General features: G+C 44.2%; 1 pseudogene; it reads left to right on the forward strand.

Moving 5' to 3' along the window:
- Window positions 1-7,049: 7,049 nt before the first annotated feature.
- LOC133370359 (ferritin heavy chain A-like) lies at window positions 7,050-10,539 on the forward strand (annotated as a pseudogene).
- The last annotated feature ends 8,771 nt before the right edge of the window (window positions 10,540-19,310 follow it).

Raw genomic sequence — 19,310 nt, forward strand, 5'->3', positions numbered from 1 at the left:
GCACACCTTACTGGTGACCATCCAGCACCCCAGCAGAGTCCAGGAGGACAGCAGAACAGCCACTTTATTAAACAGGAGATAAACAGGACTAACTTTGAGGCAGCCAGTGTACACAGAACTGGACTGGTAGAGGGCTGAAACACACAAACACCCACACAATATAAATCCCCCCTCCTGCACTGAGTCATAGGAGGGGCAATGGTTGCCATCAGTCTCCTTTAACCCTCTACACACTCTTTCGGAAGTCAGGTGGTGCCAGTTGGAGGAGGCAATACAAGCTGAGAGACCAGTAGTCTGACTCAGGCTGCATATGCCCCATGCATTTAAAACTTATTACTACCTCCACAGAATCCTGGGAACTTAGTTTGTTAAGGATGCTGGGAAGTATAGCTCTGTGAGGGGTAAACTACAGTTCCCATGATATTTAGGGGTTAGGTCATGTGCTTTAACTAAATGGTATGTACACAGCCTCAATCTAAGGCAGCTCCATTATGCTCAAAGCAGGTGGAGGGCAGAGCGCATGCCTGGCAGGTTTACTTATTTAGATGATTTCTATACCACTTTACATTTTTGGGGGGGGAAACAGCCTATCTTAAAAACATCACAAATGCAACATTATAGAGTAAAACTGAACATTACAAATGAAAATCAAATAAAAATCCACATTTTAAAGCAGCATAATTAGCAGGAAAATAGAATATCATCTTAAACATCAGAAAACGTTATAAGCAGAAATAAAATACGAAGACCCAATGTAAAAAGATTTCACATGTTAAAAAGCATAATTAGTAGCTAAACAAAATGCGTACAGTAGAGGCTGCACCCACATTTCCTAAGCAAGCCTTTCAATAGCTTGGCAAAGCCCTCTCCCTGGCTCCCTCTCCAGCAGGATCTATACAGACCTCTCCCTCCCTCCCTCCCAGCCAGCCAGCCAGCCAACAGGTGCCACCAGTCAGGTAGCACCTCCTGGGCTCAGGAACTGGGGCCCCAAATCAGTGCAAGGCTTTGGGGGGATCAATGCACAAGCTGTGACAGACTTCCAGGCCCCATTGCAGGGAGGTAGGGATGTGTGTGTGTCTGTCTATACCAGGGTGCCCTTCAAGGCTCTTCACAGCACACACTCAGGAACATGCTTGCTCTGCTGAAGTTGCTTCCCCACTGGAAGTCAAGACAGCTTGCATAGGCTTCTTTCCAAGGTGATCTCCACTCCAGGCACGGACCAGCCCTAGACCTGCTTAGCTTCAGAAAGGTGGCACCATCATCATGTGCCCTCAGAAGTCAGAACATGGCCTGAGCTCCCATCCAATCAGTTTCGCAGGATGCTACTGGTGTAACGCCCACAAATAAGGCCTCAGACTATCCCGGGATAAATGATGATTTCAAACGTCTGGAGTTTCCCTCCCTTTGTTTCCTGCCACTGCCCAATTTTGTGGGTGGTTTGTTTTTCAGTTCACAGCACCACCACAGGGGGGAACCCTGAGGGGAAAAGCCAAGGGGGTCTCCCCCCAAGCCCACCTGCTTTTGGGCCAAGTGAGGCTTACTCCCAAGGAAACAGACACACTGTTAGGCTAATGGACAGAGAAGCAGCTTTGCAGGAGTCAGACACAAGGTGACCACTGCCCACCCACCTGGCTTCTGTTGCTCCCTTTTGAAAGGAGGCGAGACAAATGCATGGAGGATAAGACGGTCAGTGTCGGTCTGGTAGTCAGGGTGGCTGTGTACAACCTCCCCTGCCGCAGGGAGGCAGTATGTCTCTGAGTACCAGTTGCTGGGCATCACAAGCGGGGGAAAGGGCTGTTGCGTAGGTGGAATGGGGGGCTGTCAATTCCACTGGAGCAGTGGGGGGGGAGTTGGGGGGAGGAAGGGAATGCTTCTCTTTGACTGCCTGCTGTTTTTTCCACATAAAATCGGCACCATCTCAGTTTCTCTCTCCTCAACCCCTCCAATATTCCAAAGGCTTCAATATTTTTGGAATTCTTGCAACTCCCAAAGTACTCTTGTGCAAATGTGAATGGGCTTTTCTCCAACAGATGATCTACAACGGACAAGATGCCCAGGTCCACAAGGGGCAAGGCTGAGCCTGAGACTAAAGGGAGGGGAGAGGTGGCTCCTCACAGGGCCACCCCCTGGATTGGTTCTAAGAATGAAGGCAGGAAGTTGGCTGAGGTTGGTGGGGAAGTGCCCCATTCGCCCAACCAGACAGGCCTTCACTGACAAAATCTTTGACGTATTGGGAAAGAGACCTTTTCCATACAAAGCGTGTGGGGAAAGATACACCAGACTCACTATTAAAGAGTCTGTATAGCCATTTTCAGACAGTAGGTTATCTGGGGGGAAATGGGGATGTTTGGCACCCGTGATGAGAAAATCTGAAGCCTAGTGGGTTCAAGAGCTAGCAGAGGTGATGCCTTCCTACTCCACTAGCTGTTTTAACAAGCTAACAACAGGGACAAGTTGCTGAATCAAGACTCTTATGTGCTCTGATGATGCAAAGCACAAAGAAACAGAACATATGAAAGCTTCTTATACTCAATATAGTCAAGTTAGTATAAGCTCGGATGCCGACATACTATAGCTTCACGGCTCCACAATTTGAAACTCCCTCTTTATTTCAGTGTTATTGCCAGTGCCACACACCTCAAATAGGAGAGGCCCTGTTGGCTTTATGAACTGGCAGGCATGCAAAAGCCCATCTATAGATGTTCTAATTAACACATGCATTATTACCAGGGTACTGTCACCTTGCCATCACAGCGCTTATTTGACCTCTAATTAACTTCAGTTAAGGGGCTTTGTTTAGGAAGGAGAGTGCAGTCTTGCACCATGCTCGAGAGGGTGCCATCAGCAGCTTAGAATCTCAGGCTGTGAGCACACTTAGTCACCTACAGCAAAGCATTTCCATTAGCCAAACCTGGAAGGACAATGGGTTGATCTGCTGATCAGTTGCAAAAGGTCTTTGAAGCTGAATTTAAAAAAAACGCACTCGAGCTGCTCCCACCAGGTTTTACAATAAAAAAGAGTGGGGTTTGACGAGTGTTGTGTGGCCCCATCTTCAGAAAAGAGAGGTGGAGACGCATTGGTACTGGCAGAAGAGGGAACGTGTCTCTTCCCCCAGTCTCAGGAAGTAAAAGCTTTTTAGCAAAATACCAAGAGAGTGAGGTCTAAGGTGTGGCATAGTCTCAACAAACCAAGGTCAAGCACAGGGAATCAGTCTAAGTCCCAAACAGTGGTAAGGTCCAGCAACAGTCCAAGGTCAATAGCACAGGATATTCAGGCAAGGCGCAACACAGCAAAGATGCTGACTCCAGCCCAAGAGAACATATACATGTGTCATTTTTATCAACTGGAATGCTTATAAGGGAGACCTTATATGCACTGGCCTTCTAGGCCAGACCCTAGCAACAGCTGCTGGTAGTAAAGGAATTTCAGGGATTGCTTACTCACAAGCAGACCCCTTACTCAAGAGCCGTGCAATGACTCTGGGTCTGAAGATGCTCTTCAGCCTGGACCTTTTGCCACCAGCATCCTCAAGGACTGAGAGAAGGCTCAGAAGATTCCCTCTTTCTTTCTTCCTCCCCCGATTTAACTTTGCACTGAGAGGTTGGAAATTTAAACTGATGGTAGTTCTCTAATCTCTACTCCAAGTCCTCCTCTCCCCTTTGCGCCCCCCCAGCATTTCAAGTACTCTTATACCACTTTAGCAGTGGCTTCCTCCAGTGAATCCTGGCAACTGTAGTTTGTGAAGGATGCTGAGAGTTGTTAGAAGAGAGCAACACAGCGACAGTTCTCAAGTTTTTATTCTTATATCCTGCCATATCCTCTTTATATGAAGGGTGTGGCGCATGGCAGCACCCTTTTCCTCGCTCATCAGATTTTCTGCAGTAGGGAATAAAGTGGTTCAACCTGAAAACAGTCCTGAGATTACTGCAAAAGCAGGACGATGTCACCTGGAACCCCCCTCCAAACTGAATGACAAGGTTATGCAGTAATGAGCAGGTCTGAAAGCACCCTGGACAGCCTCTGTCTGATTGCTGAGGGAGTCACAAGCATGATGGAGAAAGAAAATATAATAAGCAAAGGTGGCTAAGGAACCGGAGAATGTAATGACTTTGGCAGAAACTGAAGGTGGCCACATTGGTCTGTCCATTAGGGGGGGAAACCAAAGAGTGTATCAGTAAAAGCCTTTATTCAGACCAATGAAAAATTCCTAGAGAAATGAGCAGGCTTCAGAGTTCATCAGAACTGATCAAGAGAGGAAATGTTAAGTGGCTACAAGGCAGCAAGGTAGACACAGAATAGCCGATTAGAGGAGGGCAGAAATCGACCAAGAAGAGCACTGCAGAAGGAGGGGGGCCTCATACAGCATGACGTTGCAGGAAGACAAAGTTACATGCCACTCTCCGAACACGTCTGGAGAAACACACCAGCTGCACACATACCACCTTCTTCAGGGGAAATCTATTCTTCACAAAACTTCAACTGCACTCGCTTTCCCCTCTCCTCCCTTGGACATTCAAAAAGCTTCTGATGCAGCCTCTCACCAAAGAGATCAGCACACCATTAGCCCAGATGGGGCTCTGACCACCACCCTCCGCCAGACCCCCCGGCCTGCTTTCCCACTTGCAGCCAGACCCTCTGCCTGCCAACGTCCTCCTCCTCAGTCTCAGTCTCAGTCTCGCCCCTTGTAGAACTCAGCAGGGAGAAAGATGGAAACAAAAGTAGAATGAGTTGGCTCTGGCTCCACCTGGTACGGCCAGGGCTCCCTGCATTCTGCCCTAGTAGCTCTAATGGGCACCAGCCACCGCTTGTCAATCAACAGGAAGCAGAGAGGGCAAGAATAAATGGCCGTTCTCACAATGGAGGGATGTAAAACTAAAGCCCCTTCAAGGCTCAGTGTTGGGACCTTTGGTTTTAAACTTGTTCATAAAGGGTCAGAAGTTGGGGTGAGGTGCCTGAGTTTGCCAGATTGTTCCAGGTGGGATTGGTCTGATGCAGCAGCACTCGTCTTATGTGCTTCTCGTTGTTTGGGTATATGAATGATCAAGGCAAAAGCTTAGATTTTGGTGCACACTCCCAGCTCATTAATGTATACCTATGTTGACTATAATTAGAGAGCCAGTGTGGCGTACTGGTTAGAGTGTTGGACTACGACCTGGGAGACCAGGGTTTGAATCCCCACACAGCCATGAAGCTCCCTGGGCCAGTCACTGCCTCTCAGCTTCAGAGGGAGGCAATGCTAAACCCCCTCTGAATACCGCTTACCATGAAAACCTTATTCACAGGGTCGCCATAAGTCAGAATCGACTTGAAGGCAGGACATCATCATCATCATATAGTTATTAAGATTTTCTGGGTTCTGTGTTAGTCACAGGCATCCCTTCCCCTTTTTTGCTGCCGAGTTGAAAATGAGATCCTTGTTAATGCCTTCTCCCACAACAACAGGCATCCCTAGGAGCCAATAAGCATGAAAGGGGAGAGTATTAGTTACTGAGAAGAGTCATCTCAGTGTCTGACTCACCTCCTTTCACTCTGATTGGCTACAATCCACAGGAAAGGACAAGGATGTTATAAGACTCTTCTCAGTGGTTAACAGACTTCCCTTTCATGCTAATTGGCTCATAGGACGCTGGAGACATAGGGACCCTGCTTCCAAAAAAGTAAAGGGTCTAAGACCCCCCGAGACCCTGGACAACTACACCCGTGTGTAACATATCATCAATGAACACATGTTAACAGAATAGTAGTTTGGCAACATAGGAACTGGTGGGGGGGTGTTCACAGGGCTTAGTCACTGCCTCTCAGCCTCAGACGAAGGCAATGGTAAAACCACCTCTGAATACCACTTACCATGAAAACCCTGTTCATAGGGTCGCCACAAGTCGGGAGCAACTTAAAGGCAGTCCATTTCATTTTTTAATATAATTGGCACGGGGGCAATATATCTGAGTGTCCGATGCTCAAATGAAGCATTATGCTGGAAGCAACACTGTGACAAATTGTAGCAGGCCTGATTCTGGAGCTGCAGCCATACAAAACACTCTGGGTCTTGCATTCCCACCCCACATTGGTGCTGCCTTAAACAGCTTGCCCACCTTATTTCATAGCAGGATCAGCCCTAGGTGAGAACTACATGATTGTTGCAGGTCTACAATCTGTTTTCCATCTCTTAGGATATTGTTGTTGTTGTTATGTTAGGGCCAAATGATCAAGATAGTGTTTTTTAGTCACTTAGGGATTGGCACTGGCCAGGCCAACAACTGTACTATGTGGCCGCTTTCAGCCTGCAGTTGCTTCTCCTGTCAGGACACAAAAGCCTGCCATGGAAGTCTCCGTCTCGTTACAGACCTTCTAGCCCAGCCTTTCCCAACCAGTGTGCCTCCAGATGTTGTTGGACCACAACTCCCATCAGCCTCAGCCAGCATTGCCAATGGTCAGGAAAGATGGGAATTGTCGTCCAACAGCATCTGGAGGCACACTGGTTGGGAAAGGCTGTCTTAGGATATAAGACCTTGCAAAAAATCACATTCACAAAAATCACATTAATTATTCCAAACGGTAAGATAATTGTTGCTGTTACTCGTGAATGACTTCGCCTGGGGGCAAGATGCTTGCTCAGGGTTTTGGGGGGTGGTACAACTGAAACACAAGGAGCTGGATGGTGGCAGCTCACCAAGCTGTTTCTGCTGCTGCTTCCTCCTTCAAGAAGGTCCTTCAGAATGGTTTTTCCTTTGCTGCATCTGGGGTGAAGACAAGAAAATGTCACTGGAGGAGAACTGAGGAGAATCCCCATGTGGTTGCTTTATGAATGATTGTGAAAACTCACACCCAGTGCCTGCAGGATCAGCACCTTGCTGTGCTGTTTTGCTGTTCCCCCAGCATTAACCTTCCTTCTCAGGTGCCATGGCAACCCTTGTGTCACAGTGCAGAGTCATGCATGCTCTGGCCCCCATAAAGGTTATTAAAATCCCTAGAGGCTGAGGGCATCTGTCTTTTCAACTGAACGCTTTCTTCCAATGATCTGAACTTAGTGGTTTGAAGTGAAAGGCCACCTATGGTGGCTGGTCAGTTCGGTGGAAACTGTCAGAACTGGAAAAGCCCTTTAGCTGAAAGCATTTTGCCTGCAGGGTACTACACAGGTTGAACATTGACATGGATTCCCAGGTGCAGCAGAACTACTATGGGGATTGTGATGCTGCTGTGAAGCACCTGATGAATCTGCAGCTGCATGCTAGTTACGTCTACCTTTCCGTGGTAAGTGCCTGCGTTTTCATCTCTTGCATAACCAGAGAGAAACCATTTTGCTTGGGTGTGTCCAGCGGTCTGTGTGTGCCATTGCAAGGGGATGACCTTGGTGTTGCTCTGTACTCAAGTCTGCTTTAGTTTAAAATGTCACAGTGCTGGTGCTAGGAGCATGACTGCTGGCTGGCACACAAGGAACCATACACAGAAGCAGCACTTACCTACAGTAACAAAGATATCTGAAATCAGGCCGTTGAGAATAGCTAAGGTTTGGCTATTTATGACTGAAGTAAAATGGCTCAACCAGAGAGAATCAGGGAGGGAGGCTTTTTGCAAAGGTTTTTGGGATGTTCATCGCTGGAAACATGAAGGCAGCTCCTACCAGCCACTGCAGATTGTTATTCTTAAAGGAGGCAGTTGAACCTTATCTGCTTCCTGATATCAAAGTCAGGAGGTCTGAGTGTTGTAAATCAGAGCTTGGCCTGTGTGAACTTTCTAGGCTATTCCATCACCATAAAGGAGGTGCCTGGACTGGATCAAAGAAGAGGTGCCTGGATTGGCTAATTGGCAAAGCCCCATAAAAAGAAAGGTTATGGTTCAGTTAGTCATTCCTGTTATTTCCATCTTGACTCACCTATGGGCATTCTGTGGAACCTAAAGGGTGGAACCAGGCTGTTACACTTTTAAAGTGAGTATTCATTAGGGTAGTAAGCTTTATGCTCTTTGTCTGTTGAACCTCCCACTGTATTATATGTGCTGATTATACCTAACCCAGTTTGGGATGTTTGGGCTTGATGGAATTTGTATGCTGCTCTTTTTATATGCACCCTTATATTCTTTAATAAACTATCTCTTATTACTTGGTGTGTGTTACTTTGGACCTTTGGCTCTAAATCCAGTTCTTGGCCATGACACTACTGACTACTGATTATTATCCAGGGCAAGGAGGAGTGTAACAATAGCTCTTGCTCTTGGGGATTTTTGTCATTCTAGTGGGTGCTCCGAGTTCCCCTTACTCAGAGTGGAAAGCCAGGTTAAGGGGTGGTGGCAGTCTACCTACCTTACAGGTTGGTGCTGGTTCCTGGCAAGGAGAGGCACAGGGAGTGTCTGCCGGGAACAGTTTCCCAGGGGGTTGGGGATTGGTCTTGGAAGTAAGGACCTGGGGTCTTGAGGTCAAAGACTTTAAGGGGCTTTGACAAGGCCCACCATAGCCCAAGGTGCCAGACCTGTAGCTGGGGGCAGCGGGTAGGGGGCTGTTCCTAAAAATTATCTGTCCCCTACATTTTTTTTTACAAAAAGTAAATGATTACATTACAGAATTTTCCCATCCGCCTACTTTTCTGGGTGCCCCCCCTGAACCTTTAGGGTGGCTATGGACCTCCATGGTGCTGCTACCTCTCACCAGTATTGCCTGTGAGTACTGGGGGGGGCATGGTGATGTCAGGGGCAGGAGTCCAACAAAAGTTGGATGATCCCTTCAGACCTGGAGTTGATGCTGCTCCTGCCTGAAATAATAGATGCATTACAATAAACAGTGAACATTTTGTGATTTATAGTTCTTAAGATTTTAAGAGACTAGCTGGAAATGCCAGAAAACTGTCAGTAAAGCTGGCCCACTGAATGTTCTTAGTGAACTCAACTCAGTCACTTCCATGTTTTAGCAATAAAGAATGGAGAAAATCACTGGGCACCTTTTATCGAAATCAGATCTATGGACAGAATAAATGGCAAACTGCTGTATAATCAGCCCTGCTGACTGGAGTTTTCTGCTTTTGTCACTGTTCCTGACCTCAGTCCTATTATTTTTGCCGTGAACATGTTGCCCTCAAACATGTAGCTATATTCTTGAAGGAGGAGTCCCTCAGGAAGAGGGGATATGCAGAGAAGTTCTTGAAATACTAAAACAAGCGAGGGGGACGCATCATCCTTCAAGACATTCAGGTACAGTTCCTGCTTTTTGGTCAAGGTTACCAGCCATTGGAGCAAACTAGTCAATTGCTTGAAGTGCCATGGGCACCTGTCTGATTGTAGCACAGAGTGACTTTCCTGAATTGTACGCTGGGTTCAGCTGGAAGTACCTTTTGAGTTCTGCACCAAAAGCTGAACTTGGCTCATATGGAGATGTGTATCTCCCCTGCCTCACCTTGTTAATTGGCTTGTGGGGTTTTGCAAGGGAGTGGTTCTTCATGTGTGTGTAGAAGACTCATCAAACTGCAAAATGTTCCATATATAATATGCCATTCTCCTGTAGTGGACTCCCTAATTATTCCTTGGCCTCTCCTAAACAGAAGCCAGAGCGGGATGAGTGGGAGTCCAGCCTTGAAGCCTTCCAGAGTGCCCTGAGGTTAGAGGGGAAGCTGAACCATGCTCTCCTGGACTTACACAAGCTGGCTATAGAGAAGACGGATTCACATGTTTGTGATCTGTGACTAGCAAACTGAATGAAAAATTTGGTAGATGTTTGTGGAGAATGGCGGGAGCACCCTGAGAAGGCACTGAAGAGCTCATTCTTGTCTCCAGAACAGCCTTCCCCAACCTGCTGCTCTCCAGACTTTTGGACTAGAGCTTCTATCAGCTCCCAGACAGCATGCCCATGCTGGCTTGGGCAGATGGCAGTTATAGTCCAAACCATCTGGAGGTCACCAGGTTGGGGGAGGCAGCACTAGAATCACTAATGCCAAACACAGAGAGCAGGAATTAGCCCGCTATTTGGAGACAAGTGGCCCCTGGAAAAGACTGTTCATATTTTCAAACCACGGTCACAAAACTCCCAACTCTGCCCAGCAGCCGCTCAAGCAGAGGCCTGTCCGAGCCATGCTCTGCTCACAGATGATCACTTTCATTAGGACTCTTGGGGATTGAACCTGGGCCCGTCTGCCTCTAAAGCAGGTGTTTTACCCCCATGCTATAAGCTCTCTAGTCATAATGCAGGTCTTCCTGGTGTCCAAGCCCAGGAGCATCCCAAATCTTTTATGCGAGCTAGTAGATCACAGGTCTGATGTGAGGAAGAACTAGGCTGCTCAACCAGCGACTCTCTTAGAACACAATGCAAGCTCTGAGCAATTCTTTCTCCTTTCCCTGCTTGCCTTCTCGGTGCAGCTGTGTGACTTCCTAAATTCTGCATTTTTGGAGGAACAAGTGAAGGCCATCAAGCAGTTTGGAGACCATCTTTCTAACCTGAGGCACGTGGGAGTGCCCCAGGATGGCTTGTGAGAGCATCTGTTTGATAAACTCACCCTAGGAGGGGGAGCTGAAATTGCAAATGACAAGCCCTGAATCAATGGCTATGAGTTATTACATGAAGCCCTTGCAATAAAACATGGCTTTCAGCTGAACCAGAGTAGTGTTTGTTGTTTGGTGGGTATGTGTGGGACCTGCAACAAAATGTTAGTGTAGAGTGCTTCCGTTCATGATTCCAGCTAGCCATGCCATCTCCCAGGATACACCAATCCATTATATATTTACAATATATTGAATGCAAAAAAACAGGATGTCATATCCAATACGTAGGAAAAACTATAACCGACTTACACACACGATTCAGAAACCACAAATTGGCAATCTTAACAAAAGTGGAGCAACCAGTTGCAAAACATTTCAGTGCTGAGGGCCACAGCCTGTTGGACTTTTCTACAACTATACAGATGCCAACAGATCCAGCAACATTGACTAAGAGGGAGAACTTTTGGATATACTCTCTGGACACACTGGCACCACATGGTCATAACCTGGAGGAGAGTACCAGCACTACTTAGCTTCTGCAAATGAAGCCCCTCTGAGCATTCCCATCCTCAAACTCTGTAACTGCCACCTTGGTAACAGCATTTGTACATTAGCAGCTGATGAAGGCGGAAGCTGAAATGTTTTGGTAGTACAGTAAAAACCTGCTTTGTTAATCACAATTACACTTGTGTGTGTGTGTATATATATATATATATATATAACACACACACACACCCCATTGCTTAACAGCGAGTCAGCATTTGATAGCTACTGATCATGTTCAATCTGCATTAGTTCGTTCAGTCGTTTATTGTCGTGACTGTTGTATCTAGCAGTGATCTGGACCTGCAGGGGCTCCAGAGGGAGAGTCAGAGGGTCAGAGCTGACTACTGGCAACAGGGAGACCTTTGCACCTGAGGTATTGGACAGGAACACTCAGAACTTTCCAGACTACCAGGGGCCGGAGACCAGATCCTCACAGGAACTGTTGCCTGAGCATGAAGAACCAGATACCTCCCACCACACATCACCAGACTCACAGCCCAGTAAGTGCATCAGAAGGGAGGCTATGAAATGGAGGCGTGCTCGTCTTCAGGCCAGAGGCTTGGCCCTTGAAGGCTCTGGAGTTCTCTGTGAAGGGGTGAAGCCTGGAGGTGGGCTGGAGGCAGAGCATTAAAAGGCCTCAGTCTGCTGCTACCCCTTGCTGGAGCAAGTTGCTCACTTGGAGCTATCCATGATCCAGCAACCTTGCCTCCAGCTCAGCCTTGCTGTGGGATCTGGCTTCAGGCCAGAACATGACATTTATTTTTCTAAAGTTTTTGTTTGCTTGCTTATGCAAGCCTTGGTGTTCCTCTGACCCTGCTAACACCCCCTTTGGGGCAACAGATGGTGATTCTTTGGCTACATAAGGGTGCGTGCACGGATGATGAGTTCTGTTAATATACAAAAGTGGAGCCCTGCAACAAAATTGTTTCAGTGTGAACTGTGATTGTTCAGACTTGCTTCCACTCCATTCCATCCCTCCCAATCAGTCAGCGGTCTGTGCCCACTCTTCACTGCACCATGTTATTTTTATTTTGTGGGTAGTGTGGAAATACTTTATTTAGGGTGGAGAGTATGTGCTCTTGGCTTTGCTGATGATCTTGAGTGATAAATACAGTAGAATGGAAAACAACATCAAAATATTGGAAGAATTTTGTCAAACACCTGGACTAAAAATACTACCTAAAAAAGTGTCACAGTTTCCATATCAGATGAACCGATAGCTAGGTAGTTAATAGTAAGATACGACAGAAGATTAGTAATGAACTATATTATGGAAATGGGAGACATGGTTAAATACTGTGGTGTAGGAATAAATCCGTGGATTCATCTAGATCGGAAAAGATTAACTACAAACCTGAAAGAATAAATACTGCAAAAGTTAAGCCAATTCAAAAGACTGAGGTACTAAAGATCTATATACCACTAAGATTATATTATGCCTTAGAACTGGAAATATCTAAAACTTCTGTTAAATATAACAACGTGTTAATTAGGACATACATCAAGAGATGGTTATGGCCTAAGAATATCTGTACTAATGTACTGCATACTAGAACAGACGGTGGGTTAGGAGTGCTGGGGCTGGAGATGGAATCTGAATGTAGACGATTAATGAAGTTGATCAGAATATATACAATTCAATGGTCAAAGTCATACAGGCTGTTTCCAGAGAGATAGAAGTGATATACGAGGTCAAGCAAAGATGGCAGAAGTTAGGGGCACACAAGAAGAGCTTTTAGGATAAACACAGCAAATAGTGGCCAGGTACAGAATTATGTAGGAAGTCAATCATCATTTATTACAGTCAATGACCAGCACTATAAAATGTAAAAACAATAAAACATATCCATATTATACAGAGGAGGAAACAAGGGCAGCAGCCTGAGATAATATGGTACTAATCGTGTTGAATTAAGGCATCAATGGCCCACCCAAGATTAACTATTATTGTTATTTGCCATCATCCCTCTCCTGCAGGTAACAGGCGAAGCACAAAATCTTGCCACCTTGGCTGTCACCTGCTGGTTCCTATCAGAGAGTAAATATTCTAAATAAAATGCATCAGACTTCCCTGGGATTTTTTGGAGAATTGGATTAATAAGATCGAATTGGGAGTCTCGATAAAATGGACAATACAACAATACATGTGCAACAGTTTCCACACTTCCTGTATCACAGAGGCAAAAGCGCTGCTGTACTGGCACCTTGCTAAATCTACCTTCTAAAAGCATAGAAGGTAAGACATTAAGTCTAGCAAGCGTGAAAGCTTTTCTGTGTTTAGGAGCCAACAGATTTCTCATATAATTTGTTGTCATAAACTTTCTTGCGTGATCACCATAGTTAGAATAGAGTGCTGCCAAGCTCAAATGGGTTTGTAAATCAATGTTCATGATTCGCTGGGAGACAGCCTTTTTTGCTTGAACATAGGCTAGTGCCATAATAGTGGAGAGAGAAAACCCCAAATAAGACAACTTCATTGACAATTCTCTTTTCCATCTAGATTGAAAAGTATCTACCAGTCAAAGGAGCTAAACCCACTGGGAAGAACATTAGCCAGGAGTTTATCTTATATATGTGCAAGCCTCAACAGAGATTTGGCCTGCCTCCAGCCGCAAAATTATATTAGGGACACATAGCGGAGTACCTAATATTGCTCTTATAAATTTAGTTTGAACAGACTCAAAAGGAGCAAAATTATCAAAAACACATAGCTGGGAACCGTACAGCATCTGGGCTATGATATTAGCAACAAAAACCTGTAGGGCTGCGGGGATATATTGGCCACCTTTCGTGTAATAGAAGGATAGAAGTGCCTTTGTACTTCTCTGGGCATTCACAATGGCATTTTTTATTTGAACTTTCCATGAGCCTGTTGAATGAAAGGTTACACCTAATATCTATAGAAGGTAACCTGCTCAATTTGATGGTCATTAATCTGCCATTGATGTCTATTCCTCCTCCTATTAAAAATTAGGACTTTAGACTTGTCATAGTTAATTGTCAGTTGTTCCTCTTTGCAATATGCGGCTAAAGCGCTTAAAAGGCGTCTCAGGCCATTCTTGACAAGGATAGAAGTACCGCATCATCTGCATAGAGAAGGATTGAAACAGGTCTATTGGCGATTGTGGGGAGATGGCGTCTGAGCAGGAGAGTTTGGTCGCAGCACCGCATATATCTGCTTTTTACTACATGTCCTGCTAAGTTGCTGATTAGAAGAACACGTATGCTGGTGTTTTCCCATTTCTTTTAAAGTATAATTTTTAAACGTCAAAATTTTTTTGAACTTTTAATTTTTTAGTTCATAATTTTTACGTCGGTTGTTTTAACTCGATTGAGCTCAACGTGACTTATAGCTGGCATATAGTAGCCGCATATATTCTTACTCACCCTGTGCTCCAGGAACGAGCTCTGCTAGCTAATAAGAGAAAACAAAGAGATCTCTTTCTGAAGTTTATATAAACATAGTGAACTGCCCAGAAGCGGAGAAGAGAAACAAGAGATAAGGTGCCCTTGCAGCTGCATCAGAGAACAGTGAATTGTGTAAATTGGGGCACTTGCATTTACATTACTGAAAACAGTTTAAACAGCTCAAACTTTCACATTGGGAGACGGAATTTACATTAAAAGATATGGTGCTAACCAGAAAAGGCTACAGGACTCAGGGCATTGTTCCCCTTGAAGGGTACGCCCTTTAAACAAACCTAAAAAAGAGACAAAAATAACACAATTTTTTATGAATGGAGAACTTATAAAAGAACCTGAACATACCCCAAGTTCCATCTTAGAGTGGACTCTAGTCTGCAGTGGAAACACCCAAGATTACAGTGAAACCTTAACCTGTGCTAACTTAGCAGCTGAGCCGGCTCTTACTCAGCACAACTCATCTACAGGGTTAACTCAGACATTTGCAAAGAACAATCAGTGAAATGACCAATTTAACGATTTAATGTCTAAGCAACCTGAGGAGCTGGCCATCAATGAGGACAAGACAAATAAAAAAGATTGTTCAACCCAAAGCGAGTCACCACAAAGTGACTGCTTACCAATTGAGAGTTGGATCTATTTACTGATGAAAGAGATCGAACATATAAAACCCTTTCTGTCTGTGAGTAGCAGTCTCTTCACAGCTCTGGGGGAAACACATAAAAGGATTATGTAGGAGAAGGTTGTACACATATGAAATTGAAGAATTATAGAGATCGAGTTGGATAAGCTTGCTTGTCAAGGAAGTTCAGCCAATTGTTTTAAGAAGGATGCCATTAGTAACTGCTGGATTGTAAATAAAAAAAAGGTATGTCCCAACACAAGTGTATAACATCAATAAAGATCAAATGTGCACCCTATAAGGGACAAGGGAAGGACAGGCATGAATAAGATTTGCTGGCAATGTGGAGCAGCAATCGAATCATGTTTGCTCGTTCTGGGACAATGTTCTTTTGTATAGAACGCAAGAATCAACAGGCATAATAAAATCTGGCAATTGCTCGTAGAGGAGGTGAAGCAAGCCCAGTTGAGAGTCTTTGTCAAACCCCAACTAGCTGAGGAACCCTGATTTAGTGATGGAGAAAAACAAGATGGCGGTAGTGATTGACATGACCATCTGCTGAGAATAAAACAGCATCTTGGATGAAGCTGCTAGGGATAAAGTTAACTACTATCAATTCAATTCATACCTTTATTGCAGGGCCATAGGCCAACACAGGTATACAATATTCAATATAAATATATAAAAAAAGAAAGAAAAGAAACATATAAAATCTACAGGAATAACTTTTAAAATTGTTCTAGAACAATAGACATGTATATTAGAAAAAATCACTTTACCATAAGATCATGAAATAGTTTACTCAATTTTATTTAGAACATGATTCTGAGATAAATTTAGTTCTCAATTTCTGGGCTGCTACAGCAAACGCAGCTACCTGAAAAGTTACTTGGGAATTTTGATCTGACATTAGGAAAATTACTTTATCAGCATCGGTTAACATCCCATCTGCATCAAGCCACTTCTGCAGGTGTAACCTAAGACTTTGATAGATAGGGCAATATAGCAGAACATGCGGAAGATCTTCCTCTACGTTAAAATTACAAACACATTTTCGCTGAGTCTTGGGGACATTAGTCATTCTGCCCAATCTATGAGCATTAGGGATTGTAAAAAAGCGAATCGCAGTAAAAGCATGTCTTAAGTTAATATGCAATGACTGTAGAAGATAATGGGCACAAGTAGAGTCGGTTTTAAATCTCCAAAACCATGGGGCTACACGGGTGTTAAGTAAGGTAAGTTGATCTAAGTATTTACAGTGATTGAAAATTACTTCTCTAAGCATTTTGTTTGTCCCCATATTATAAAATTGCTGAGTAGTGAGATGGCAACGGTGTAGTAGTTCATCTATTCTACTAACCCAAATTTTATTTGAGAAGGGGTGGCCTAAACAGGAGTTTAGTAGTTCCTTGCTTTGTGTAGGTGTAAAATTCTTCACAAATCTCAAAAGGGCTAGATGAATATGAGCACATAGTGGAGTGGCTCCAGTCTCTGCCCGAAGCATGGCTGCAGGAGTCCCAGGGGGAAGAAATAACAAGCGCCTGAGGAAGTTTGTCTGGATGGTCTCTAAAGCTAAGATTGTTGTAGCTTCCCACCCCCAGATCGGTGCCGCATATAAAACCTGCGAGATTACTTTCGCCTCAAAGATTTTTAGGGCTGGTAAGATCAGATTGCCCCCCTCATTGCAATAAAATTTTAGAATAGCCCCCGCCGTTTTAGTCGCTGATTGTTTTATAGATTGGGTGTGACATTTCCAAGAAAGGGTGTCCGAAAAGGTCACCCCAAAATATTTAAATAATCTACACTGTTCCAATTGATGATTATCCACCGACCATCGATGATATACAGGTCTTTTACCAAAGACCATTATTTTTGTTTTCCTATAGTTTATATTCAATCTATCTGCATTGCAGAGTACCTGCAGTCTTTTTAACATATTTCTCAGGCCAATAGGGGGCAGGGATAGTAAAACCATATCATCTGCATAAAATAAAGTAGACACTTTCCTTTGTCCAATTGATGGAGGGAAATATTGATGGTCGGATAGTTCTAAAATTATGTTATTTACAAAGAGATTAAATAAAAGGGGAGCTAGCAGGCATCCCTGCTTAACCCCCCTCTCTACCGCTATCGGGGGCGTCATGGTACCCTGTAGATTTACCTTAACCTGAGCAATGTTATCTGTGTAGAGAGCCTTTATAAGGAATAGTAGTCGTCGGTCAATTCCCAGATTATATAATTTGGACCATAGAATGTTTCGGTCCACTGAATCAAAAACTGCGGCCAAATCGGCAAACGCCGCGTAAAGATGTCTTACAGGTCCTGTTATATTCATTTTAGCCAAAAAATATGTTAAGCAGTGATCTGTCGAAGATGACCCTTTTCTAAACGCTATCTGTTCAGGGGAAATCAACTGATTTGCCTCCACCCACTGTTCTAGCTTTTGACAAAGAAATTTACTATATAACTTGGCTACTACATCAATTAAACTAATGGGACGATAGTTTGTCGGGTCAGCGGAATCATTTTTCTTATATATTGGAACTATAATGGTACGTCTCCAACCATCTGGGATGACACCAGTAACATTGATTCTAGAAAATAAACGTGCCAATAAAGGAGCCCACCAATCTGGACATAATTTAAATATTTCAGGGGGCAAAAAATCTTCGCCTGGGGCTTTCCCATTTTTCAACGCTTGAATTAACGATTTTATATCTTCAGTGGAAACCGGGGGCCACTGCTGCAAATTTTCAATCTCCATTTCCAGAGTGTTAGTCTGGAAAGGTGGTAAAAGAGAATAGAGATTGTGAAAGTGATTGTACCAAGTCAGGCTCGGGATTTGTTGTACTTTTTTTGGGGTGGAAAAACCCATCCCGTTTAACTAAATCCCAAAATGAGCGCTCATCATTCGCATGGACCACTTTGGCTAGCTTCTGCCAGCGATATACAACAGAGTCCAGTTTCTTGTGGCGCAAAAACTACTATCAAAACTTTGAACCATAGGTGAAAGCCAACATGGACACCCAGGACATGAAATTTTTGTGTTGTGGTTGGGGCGAGGGGAAAATGGAGAAATGGAAACAATGCCATCCCTGAAGCCACTGAAGTCCCAAGACACAGACATATTGAACTGGAAAAGATCAGCTGTCACAGAGTATTACAGTTGTCAACCAGGTATGTGGTCATTTCTCCAACTACTGAGAATTCTGCTTCTGTACATATTGGTTGTTTTAAAACTTTTCATTTACATTTTATTAGTAGTATTAATATACTTTATTATTTTTTTACATTAATTGTATGTGTATTTTTGGTTTGATTTACTATTAACTATATTTAATTTTGCTAGTTTAGTTTTACCTGCTTTTAATACAGTGCAGAACTTGTAATTGTTACCACTTCCATCTTATGGTCAATAACAACATTGCCGTAATTTGGTGTCATGCAGTTTCACTTGGAGAAGTCAAATGACCATAAATATAGATGGACGAGTCGTTGGGGGTTGGTCACCTTCCTTTAACTTGAAAATGGAGCTGGAGAAATCCAGCTTGCCACAAAATAGCCCACTCCCAGCTACATCAAATTCTTACTTGCTGTCTATGGGCAGCAGCTCTCTATTCCATACTTGAGGTCATTTAAAAATAGCTTCCCAGTGTGAACCAGGAAGTGACCTCTCTGGACAATGAGATGGTTTTCTTCTACATTTTATATGTAAATCTTTGTTTCTCTGCCCTTTTGTTCCAGCCACTTCATTCTATTCCCCCTTCCCACCAAGTTACCAGTTACCCCCCCTGCCCCAACTTCAGCTTGATGCCTGCTTATAATGGTTTCCAACTTTTTACTGGCCCACACCTGGAAGACCCGGGTTCAAATCCCTACTCAGCCATGAAGCTCACAGGTGACCTTGGGATGGTCACTGTCTCTCAAGTTAGTCTACCTTCCCAGGGTCATTGTGAAGTTAAGATGGGGAGAAACACTTGCATCACCTTCTGCTTCTTGGAGGAAAGGGGGGGATGTAAGGGTGGTAATTTATAATTTGACAAGTAGAAATAAAGCAAGTAAAGCTTTTCCCAGCATGGAGAAAAGTGATGTAAAAATCTTCCCATTTGATTTGTGTGTCAGGTTGTGACAGGGACAGGATCAAGCACTTGCTTGTGCCCTGAGAGTGCTACTTTATATATACTGATCCAACTGGGAGCAGGCCTTTCCCCTCAAGCTGAGGGCAAGATGCGTAGCAGGGCTACTCCATCAGCTCTAC

This window comes from Rhineura floridana, chromosome 15 (genome assembly GCF_030035675.1).
Source record: "Rhineura floridana isolate rRhiFlo1 chromosome 15, rRhiFlo1.hap2, whole genome shotgun sequence".
In the NCBI taxonomy this organism is placed as follows: Eukaryota; Metazoa; Chordata; class Lepidosauria; order Squamata; family Rhineuridae; genus Rhineura; species Rhineura floridana.